The 11,661-nt window shown below is 36.9% G+C and overlaps 1 protein-coding gene across 1 annotated transcript in view; it reads right to left on the reverse strand.

Annotated features, from left to right (window-relative positions):
- The window catches only part of TBCA (tubulin folding cofactor A), an 80,603-nt gene that overhangs the window by 63,246 nt on the left and 5,696 nt on the right, over positions 1-11,661 (reverse strand). The gene's annotated exons all lie outside the window — the stretch shown is intronic.

Consider the following 11,661-nt stretch of genomic DNA (forward strand, 5'->3'; position numbering starts at 1 on the left):
CACAACGGAGGAGCCTGATGTGGGACTTGATCCCAGAACGCCGGGATCACGCCCTGAGCCGAAGGCAGACGGTTAACCGCTGTGCCACCCAGGCGCCCCAGAAATTGATTTTTTAAACAGACCAATTAATTATGAAGAGATTGAGTCAGTGATAAACAACCTTCGAAAAAACAAAACTCCAGGCCCGGACGGTTTTCCTGGGGAATTCTACCGAACATTCAAAGAAGAAATAATACCTATTCTCCTAAAGCTATTTCAAAAAACAGAAACAGAAGGAAAGCTACCAAACTCATTCTATGAGGCCAATATTACCTTGATCCCCAAACCAGGCAAAGACCCCATCAAAAAGGAGAATTACAGACCGATTTCCCTAATGAACATGGACGCCAAAATCCTCAACAAGATCCTGGCTAATAGAATCCAACAGTACATTAAAAAGATTATCCATCATGACCAAGTGGGATTCATCCCTGGGATGCAAGGGTGGTTCAACATTCACAAATCTATCAGTGTCTTAGATTTTATCCAGAAAGAAAAATTCAAAAATCATATGGTTCTCTCAATAGATGCAGAAAAAGCATTTGACAAAATACAGCATCCTTTCCTGATTAAAACCCTTCAGAGTGTAGGGATAGAGGGTACATTCCTCAATCTCATAAAAACCATCTATGAAAAGCCTACAGCAAATATCATTCTCAATGGGGAAAAGCTGGAAGCCTTTCCCTTAAGATCAGGAACACGACAAGGATGCCCACTCTCGCCACTATTATTCAACATAGTACTAGAAGTCCTTGCAACAGCAATCAGACAACAAAAAGGGATAAAAGGTATCCAAATCGGCAAAGAAGAAGTCAAAATGTCTCTCTTCGCAGATGACATGATACTCTACATGAAAATCCACTCCCAAACTATTAGAAGTTATAGAGCAATTCAGTAATGTGGCGGGATACAAAATCAATGCTCAGAAATCAGTTGCATTTCTATACACGAATAATGAGACTGAAGAAAGAGAAATTAGGGAATCCATCCCATTTACAATAGCACCAAAAACCATACGTTACCTTGGAATTAACTTAACCAGAGATGTAAAGGACCTATATTCTAGAAACTATAAATCACTCTTGAAAGACATTGAGGAAGACACAAAAGATGGAAAAATATTCCATGCTCATGGATCGGAAGAATTAGCATAGTTAAAATGTCCATGCTACCCAGAGCAATCTACACTTTCAAAGCTATCCCGATCAAAATACCGATGACATTTTTCTAAGAACTGGAACAAATAGTCCTTAAATTTGTATGGAACCAGAAAAGGCCCCAAATCGCCAAGGAACTGTTGAAAAGGAAAAACAAAGCTGGGGGCATCACAATGCCAGATTTCGAGCTGTACTACAAAGCCGTGATCACAAAGACAGCATGGTACTGGCACAAAAACAGACACATAGACCAATGGAACAGAACAGAGAACCCAGAAATGGACCCTCGGCTCTTTGGGCAACTAATCTTTGATAAAGCAGGAAAAAACATCCGGTGGAAAAAAGACAGTCTCTTCAATAAATGGTGCTGGGAAAATTGGACAGCTACATGCAAAAGAATGAAACTTGACCACTCTCTCACACCATACACAAAGATAAACTCTAAATGGATGAAAGACCTCGATGTGAGACAGGAATCCATCAAAATCCTTGAGGAGAACATAGGCAGCAACCTCTACGACATCGGCCAAAGCAACCTATTTCATGACACATCTCCAAAGGCAAGAGAAACAAAAGATAAAATGAACCTGTGGGACTTTATCAAGATAAAAAGCTTCTGCACAGCCAAGGAAACAGTCAAAAAAACTAAGAGGCAGCCCACGGAATGGGAGAATATATTGGCAAATGATACTACAGATAAAAGACTGGTATCCAAGATCTACAAAGAACTTCTCAAACTCAATACGCGAGAAACAAATAAATCATATAATGGGCAGAAGATATGAACAGACACTTTTCCAATGAAGACATGCAAATGGCTAACAGACACATGAAAAAATGTTCAAAATCATTAGCCATCAGGGAAATTCAAATCAAAACCACACTAAGATACCACCTTACGCCAGTTAGAATGGCAAAAATTGACAAGGCAGGAAACAACAATTGCTGGAGAGGATGTGGAGAAAGGGGATCCCTTCTACATTGTTCGTGGGAATGCAAGTTGGTACAGCCACTCTGGAAAACAGTGTGGAGGTCCCTTAAAAAGTTAAAAATTGAGCTACCCTATGACCCAGCCATTGCACTACTGGGTATTTACCCCAAAGATACAGACATAGTGAAGAGAAGGGCCACATGCACCCCAATGTTCATAGCAACATTGTCCAAAATAGCTAAATCGTGGAAGGAACCGAGATGCCCTTCAACAGATGACTGGATTAAGAAGCTGTGGTCCATATATACAATGGAATATTACTCAGCTATCAGAAAGAACGAGTTCTCAACATTTGCTGCAACATGGACGGCACTGGAGGAGATAATGCTAAGTGAAATAAGTCAAGCAGAGAAAGACAATTACCATATGATTTCTCTCGTCTATGGAACATAAGAACTAGGAAGATCAGTAGGGGAAGAAAGGGATAAAGAAGGGGGGGTAATCAGAAGGGGGAATGAAGCATGAGAGACTATGGACTCTGAGAAATAAACTGAGGGCTTCAGAGGGGAGGGGGGTGGGGGAATGGGATAGACTGGTGATGGGTAGTAAGGAGGGCACGTATTGCATGGTGCACTGGGTGTTTTACGCAACTAATGAATCATCGAACTTTACATCAGAAACCAGAGATGTACTGTATGGTTAGTAACATAATATAATAAAAAAAATTAAAAAAATAAAAATTAAAAAAAAATCAGAATTTCAATGACAAGAATGCCTCCTAACTCATTACAGTCCTTGCCACAGAAGTGGTGACTCTTACCTCCTAGGGTAGGATGAGCAACTGGAACAGAAGGGCAGAGTCTATGAGAACAAAGGGTTGTTGGGATCTCAAGGCAAGATAGGTTAATCTGACATTTCCTCTTTCTCCTCTTCTCTCTTTCACTGCCCCCCCCCCCCAAAGAATAGCACTGAACTGGACAAAAACAGTTGGGAGGTGAAGGGGAGGGTTGAAGGAAGATACAGTTCTTCCCTCCTTCTTATACGGAGAAGACCTCAATAGGACATTGAAATGGAGGAAAACGGGCCAAAGTTGAGCCTAAAGCGACAACAGAATTTACAAAAAAAACCAAGATAAAACAAAACAAAAAAAAAAATAGAGAGAGAGGAAAAAAAGACAGAAAGAAAGAAAGGGAGAGAGAGAGAGAGACGGAGGGAGAGACAAAGAAGAGAAAGCAATCTCTAGCCAGTTCGGTAAAGGAAATTCCTCCTTATATTATATATACGTATATATAAATTAGAAATTAGAGTAAGGATCTCAATTACTACTCAACTGCAAGTAATATGATTTCAATTTAAGGAATTAAAACACTATAGGAATTTTTTGGTTTGTGTAACTAACATCCAAGGAAGGATATACATCAAGTTGTCTGATTCAGCAGTTAACAAGAGCATCAAGAAATTTTCCTTTGTATGTCATTCTACCATCCATAATACAAATTTCATCCCAAAGCCAGATTCCCTAAGTGCTAAAGGAAGGCTGCCAGCCACCAAGTACTCTGAGCCAGAATTCTAAGCAAGAGCTCTGAAATGTACCTTGTTTAGATCAGCCTAAATCACATATCCACCTAGAATCAATTCCTGTCACCAGGAAATGGAATCTGACTGGCTAAAACAGATGGAGGTGGAGCAGTTTTCTCAAACAACACAGGCTACCTGTACACAGGTAAGAATGATGGATACCGGCATGAAAATACAGGCAGATATCAAGACCAGAAAAAAAAAAGATATGGAAGAAGTAGCCATAGTGTTCACTACAAGATGTATGAAATCCAGATCCAGAGTCATCCCAAAGTATTATGCATAATATTGCCCATTTAAAAGACAGAAAATCATTAGAATAATTATTCTTTTTATGAACAAAAGCCAAAGTTGGCTCCTGAGACTACTTTTATTTAATCTAGTACTAGAAATGCCATGAAGGTTTAAAAGAGTAATAAAATTTTTTTTTAAAGTTTCTATTTTAAGACCTATATAGGATATATAAAAGAAAATATAAATGAATATAAATGAATGGAAATAAACCCTTGCTTTTGGTTGGGGGGACAAGTAGTGAAGATTAAGGGTATGTACATCTGCTAGATTTTTAAACCTATGATAATGACAATTACAAAACTTATGGTGTAAGTTAACAATTAAACATTATCACGAATAAATTAAAATCCTCTAGAAGTGCTGTGCCAAACTTAAGAACCTAAGGTATCATGTATCAGAATGAACAGATATCATTATCTCAAAAATATATCTGTACTCCCATATTTGCTGCAACATTATTTACTATAACAAAGACATGGAAACAATAGAAATGTCCAGTGACAGATGAAGAGAAAAAGGAAATGTGGTGCTGTATATAAGTTGGCCCTGATACACAAAGGTTTGAACTGCATGGGTTCACTTATATGTGGGGTTTTTTTTTTTTGATATAGTATAGTACTGTAAATGTACTTTCTCTTCCTTATGATTTTTTAAATAACATTTTTTCTCTATCCTATGTTATTGTAAGAATACAGTATATAATACATATACAATGTATGTGTTAATTGACTATGTTATCAGTAAGGCTTCTGGTCAACAGTAGGCTATTAGTAAAGTTTTGGAGGAATCAAAGGTATAAGAGGATTTTCAACTGCACAGTGTCCCAACCCCCCCCCACGGTTCAAAGATCAACTATATATATATACACATATAAAATGCAGTATTATTCAACCACAAAAAGAAGGAAATCGTGCCATTTGCAACACATGGATGGACACTGATGGCATTATGCTCCATGAAATAAGCCAGACAGAGAAAGGGAAATACTGTATGATCTCACTTTTATATGGAATCTAAAAAAAACCAAACTCCTAGAAACAGAGAACAAATTGGTGGTTGCCAGAGATAAGGGTGGGGGAATAACAGGTAAAGGTAGCCAAAAGGTAAAAATTCCCATTTATAAATAAATTCTGGGGATGTAATGTACAGCATGGTGACATATAGTCACCATCAAAACAATACTGTATTATATATCTGAAAGTTGCTAAGAGAGTAATCTTAAAAGTTATCATCACAAGAAAAAAAATTATGTGAGGTGATTGATGTTAACTAAACTTACTGTGGTAGTCATTTTGCTATACACACACATACACACACACACACATCAAATAATTATGTTGTACACCTTGGACTAAAACAATGTTATATGTAAAATACATCTCAATAAACATGGGAAAAAACAAAAAGAACATAATAACATGGAAAAGGTCATTTAGAAAGTAATATTGTTGGCCTTCTTCAGCCTTAGCTCCTGCTCAACCCAGCACCAAGTGGATTTTCAGGACCCATTACCCAGACCTCCACCTGCAAGCCTCTCCTCACTCCCCAGGCATTCAATACTGAATGCAGTGTCCTGGAAACGGAGAACTTTCCAAAGGATCTTTCCGAAGAACCTCCCCTTTTCACCAGGTAAAAAAAAATCCCTGGGTTGCCTGAGGCATATACATTATTCTAGACAAGGAAGAAGGAGGTGGTTAAGTATGTGGTGGGGGCTGAAGCTTCATACCTCCTTTACTCTCTTTATCTGTGGGGATGCTTGTGGAAAAAAATAATTTAATTTTTCTACAAAATGAAAAGTAAATAAAAAACAGTATTAGAGTAAAATTAAGGTCTACCAAGCTTTGGAGAGGGTGTGGATCAACAAAAGGAACTCTCATACAATGCAGCTGAGAATGTAAAATGGTACAACTGCTCTGGAAAACACTTCGGCATGATTTTACAAAGTGGAACATTCATATACCTGTCACCCGACATTCCATTCCTGGAAAAATATCCAAGAAAAACTCTCATGTATCATTACCAGAGACATGAATAAGAATGTACATAGAAACATAGTAACGGGAACAAATCCAAATGCCCACTGAATATTAGAATGGGTATATAAATTGTGGTATTAACACACAATGAAATAATATACAACAGTCAAATGTATTACATAGAAATGTAAAAACATGGATAATCTTACCAACATAACATATAGTAAAAATACTAAGTCCCAGAAGATATTCTTCTTACAAATTAAAAAATAATTAAATATAACTCTTTAGCAATATACAAATTATAAAATTATATAAAATAAAAAAGCAAGATAAACTCATTGGCCACTGGTGAGGATTCAACATCCAGCCCCACTCCCCTCCCTAGAAGTCAGGGGATGGGACTAAAAGTTCCAACCCTTTAACCATAGTTGATTCCCTGACAACAGTCCCAACCTTCAGTTAGTTACCGAGGGGCTTTCCAAAAATCATCTCCTTAACACAAAGAAAGATCTTTATTGCTCTCTTCATTTAGAAAATTCCAAGAGTTTTAGGAGCTCTGTGTCTGGAATGGGAAGGGAGACCAAACATATACTTCTTTTTATAAATCACACTATCACAGGACCCCAAGGAGCTTTTATTTATATGAATTCTATTAATGCTTATTGTATTAGAAATCAAAATTACGAAATTTTTAAAAGTTCTAAAAATTAAAACAATTATATGTATTTAATTCACTTAACCAATGCTTTACATTTTTGCAAATTTTAAAAATGGCTGTACTAATAGAAGCATCTAGATTTTCATACTTTCTGCATTCAATCTGTTACACTATCACATACCATATAGCCTTTGGAAAACTCCACTGTAAAACTGTGAGCAAATGAAAGTGAAAAAGGCAAATAACGTCTCAGTATTACTATGAAAATAACTTTTACCTTGCAGACACACTGAAAGTGTCTCAGGGAACCCAAAGGACTCCCAGACCATACTTTGGAAACTACTAGTCTAGTGAATTCAACAGATAATGTATTTTTAGTACTATCTTACCAAAAACTACAAAATTCTTTGAGAACACAGACAGGGAAACACATTTTGGAGACAGCCAGGGGAACTTCTACAGAAGTGGTATCATCTGATCTGAGACTCAAGCCCAAATCCTTACAAACTAGACCCCACAAAAACTGTACCCTCTCCCTCCTACTTTTTAGTGTGTCTACCACCCCTGTCTTCTTATATCTCACTTGGTTACCATTCCTCAAACTAGCCACCCTTGCTCTGTTTTTCAAGCCTGTGTATTTACCGTGGATTCAGTCTGAAAGGCTCTTCCCTCATATAATCCCATGGTGGTTCTTGCCACACCTGGCCATCCTGAAGGTTAAAGGAAAGCTGTATCTCAATACACCTATAATCCACTCAGGGCCCACTTCTTGGGGGAATTCTGCCTTACACTAACTGTTATATATGTGCAGTAGGAGCCATAATTAACAAACTATATGGCAGCATTATTTGTAAAAGTGAAAAATGATTGGAAAAGAAACCTAAATATCCATCAAGCCTAGAATGAAAAAAAAAAAAAAAACACTAGTGCATTCACAGAAGAGAATGAATTAGAGCTACATGTTCCAACATTAAGTCTCAAAAACAATGACATTACGCACAAAAAACCTAAATGTTCATCAAAATGAGAATGAAAAAAACCACTAAAAGTCACACAAGAGAATGAATTAGAGCTACATGTTTCAACATGACTAAGTCTCAAAAACAGTAACGTTAATATGCATGAAAAGTAAGAGTCCTATAGTTAAATAGGAATATTTAATAGGTATGAATATTTATGAATTTATGAAGTTATACTATTTACAATTTAAAATTTCTTAATTTATATTTTGATAGGTAACACATGATTTAAAATTATAAGAATTTCCTCCCATTCTTGTCCTCCCTCCAGTTATACAGCTTTCCTCCCAGGAGACAATCAATATCACTAGTTTCTTGAGTATCCTTTCAGATATATTTTGATATATAATGGTTTAAGTTCACAGGACAGACTATAATATGGTTTATGTGTCTCCAATATAAATTAAAAGTTTAAAATATGCATGGAAATGACAGTCAAATTCAGAATAAAAATTATAGGCAAAGAGGGAGAGGAACTGACTCAGAAAGGGGCACTTCAAATGTACCTATAGTATTTCATTTCAGGTTTATTGTGTTTTCTCTAGATTTTTTTTATACATAAAGTAATTATTGTTCGGAGCGCCTGGGTCCTGGGATCAAGCCCCGCATCAGGTTCCCTGCTCAGTGGGGAGCCTGCTTCTCCCTCTCCCTCTGCCGCTCCCCCTCATGTCAAATAAATGAGTGAAATCTTTAAAAAAAGGAAAGAAACAAGTTTTTTAAAAATAATAATTATTATTTTTCTGCATAAAAGAAAACAGGTGAAGAGGATCACATTTGAGAAGGTAATTAATTTGATGTCAGATGGAGTGAAATCAGATGGAGGGGCGCCTGAGTGGCACAGCGGTTAAGCGTCTGCCTTTGGCTCAGGGCGTGATCCCGGCGTTACGGGATCGAGCCCCACATCAGGCTCCTCTGTTGGGAGCCTGCTTCTTCCTCTCCCACTCCCCCTGCTTGTGTTCCCTCTCTCGCTGGCTGTCTCTATCTCTGTCAAATAAATAAATAAAATCTTTAAAAAAAAAAAAAAAGAAATCAGATGGAGTGAAAACAGATTTGGTGAAAACTAAAATAAGGGCATGCATTCAATACTCTAAAATGAGTCTAAAGTTCAGGATGAAACCAGAGATCAGGGATTTACATAAAGTGATACTTGAAGTTCTAAGAATAAATATTCAGATACATGTACACTCCATAACTTAACAGCACAGATTCCTTAAGGACCGAGCCCAAAACTTTGCTATTTTAGTTTCTTTGGAATACTACCTACTGTTCATAAGACTTCAATTCACCTATAACCCTACTATTTTTCTTAGATTTAAAAAAAACAAAAAAACCCACAAAAACCTGGAATGGGTGAGCCTATTTTTGTAAGTAACTTAACAATGGACAGTAACACAGACACACACCTACCTCTATTAAATTAGAATCAAAGGGAGACAGTGTTCTGATTAGTTCTAGGTAAACTACAAAACCTTTCTTGATCAAACTTTAATAATTAAAAATTTTTCTATAGTAGTTTCCAACATAGCTTAAAAATACCATAAACAAGTCCTTGATATAAATTATTTTCTCATCTTGTTTCTCTAATAAAAGTACTATCCTGACAAGTCTTTGAAGGCTGAGATTATTTACAGCTGTTTTGTTGCTCCTGAAGTTTAAGTATTCACCAACTTTCTCCTTCTCTCTCTGTTATAAAGCAAACTTCTTTTTCCAGATTCTTGAGCTGTTCCCCTGCATATAACTGACCTCTTCTCTAGTTCCCTCCATTCCTTAACTTAACTGACAAATATGTATTAAATGCCTACTTTGTGAAAAGCAATGTGTTAGACACCATCCCTCTGGTCCCTAAAAAGGTGACAAAAACTGCATGGCCTTAAGAAAATCTTTGTATATCTCAACAGAATTCAGAATCCTTAGAACTTAACGTTCTAGGTCTGGACATCAAAATTACAATGCTGTACCAGTAACCTAAGTGGAAATACATTTCAGTAGATTTACACGTCTTCAAAAATTTCATAGAGTACAGATGTTTTTCAGGCAATGGAAGCCATATTAAAAGCATGCCATTTAGTACTGTTCAGAACCTGAGGGTCATTCAGTTAAAAAGCAGATGCCTACTTGTTTGGATAACCTTTATAGACCACCTCTGAGAGCATATGTATATACATATCCCTAAGATACTTCTTTAGCACAAGTTAAAGGATCTCAATGACAACAACAAACAGGGAACTCAGTTAAAAACCAAAGATAAAAACCTTGGGGTGTGTGGGTGGTGCAGTCGCTTAAGCCTTTGGCTCTTGATTTCAGCTCAGGCTGTGATCTCAGAGTTGTGAGATTAAGCCCTGCATCAGGCTCCATGCTCAACTCAAGTCCGCTTGGTTTCTTTCTCCCTCTCCCTCAGCCCCTCCCCACTTGTGCAAGCTCTCTCTCTCTCTCAAATAAATCCTTAAAAAAAAAAAAAAAAAAAAAAAAAAAAAAAACCACAAAGATAAAAATCAAAAATAAAGATAAAAGGTTTGGAAATAACTACAATCTAGCATTAGAATTGTAAGAATGTTGCTCTTTGGTCTCAGCCACAGAAAAGAGATGAGGAAGGGGACTTCATCATTTGGGAAGCATAGCAGTAAGACACACACGTTGTGCCCCTGCTGTGGCTCTAAGGTCTACCGCCTTCAGAAGTCAACCTGTGGCAAATGTGGCTATCTTGACAAGTGGAAGAGAAAGTATAACTGGAGCACCAAGGCTATGAGATGAAATATACTGGAACCAGTTGAATGAGGCACCTAAAAATTGTATACCACAGATTCAGGCACAGATTCATGAAGGAACAACACCTAAACCAAGAGGGCAGCTGTTGCAGCATCCAGTTAGTTCATCTTAAGGATTTCAATGATTCGTCACAAAATAAATGTTCCGGTAAAAAAAAAAAAAAAAAAAAAGTAAGAATGTCTTTTGTAGTTGTGGTAATCATTTATACATTTTAGAATAACAGCTCTCAAAAACTCCCTTGACTACTCTCCCCTACAATAAACTTTACAGAAGTGCACTAAGAATGAAACTGGCTTTGTCATATTGTGTTAATAATATTGATACAGTATTTTTTAAACTGTTAAAAAGACAAGGTCACTGATATAAACAGATTTTTAGGGGAAGTAGGGCATCGCTGCCTCAGCAGTTTATAGAAAGATGGCCATTACAAAGACCTATAGATGACTCAAAAACGCAAGCTTCATATTCCTCCCTTTTCCTATCAATGAACGTTAACAAACAACTAAAAAGCAAATTTTTATCACAATTTAAAAGAAAGCAAGTTTCACAGACTCTCCAGGGGATCAGATCATTCATCTTTATTTCCTATATCCACACTGTTTATATATCCACAGAATGGTGATGATGATAATAATGACAGCAGTTAACATAATTAAACATTTACTACCAATCAGGCTTTTGGGCCAAATGCTTTACATGATTACCTTATTTAATTCTCCTAACAACAATATGAGAAAGGTATTATCATTAGCCCATTTTTCAGCTAAGAAAACCGTCGCTTTTAAAAGTTAAATAACTTGCCTATGGTCCCATATGTAGCATGTATTAAGTGGAGCCTGGGATTCCATTTGCTTAACTCAAACTGCAACAATAAATAGCTATAGTAACTATTATACTGTCCTACTGTAATTGATCGAATGGCTCCCTACCACTTATTGTATCAAAAAATCCTTACAGAATAAGGTTCCATTCATTCATTTGTTCAGTGGAAAGACTTTTGTTGAGTATTTATTACGAGCCTTCATTTGTTCACTGGAAAGACTTGTTGAGTATTTATTATGTGCCAACACTATACCAAGTTCTGAGTGAAGCCGCAAAATAAATGATCTCTGGATCAGTCATATGATTGATGTTATTTAAAAATAATCTCTAGGGGCCCCTGGGTGGTTCAGTGGGTTAAGCATCCAACTCTTGGTTTTGTCTCAGGTCATGATCTCAGGGTCGTGAGATCAAGCCCTGT

The sequence above is a fragment of the Ursus arctos genome, unplaced genomic scaffold (assembly GCF_023065955.2).
Source record: "Ursus arctos isolate Adak ecotype North America unplaced genomic scaffold, UrsArc2.0 scaffold_5, whole genome shotgun sequence".
NCBI lineage: Eukaryota > Metazoa > Chordata > Mammalia > Carnivora > Ursidae > Ursus > Ursus arctos.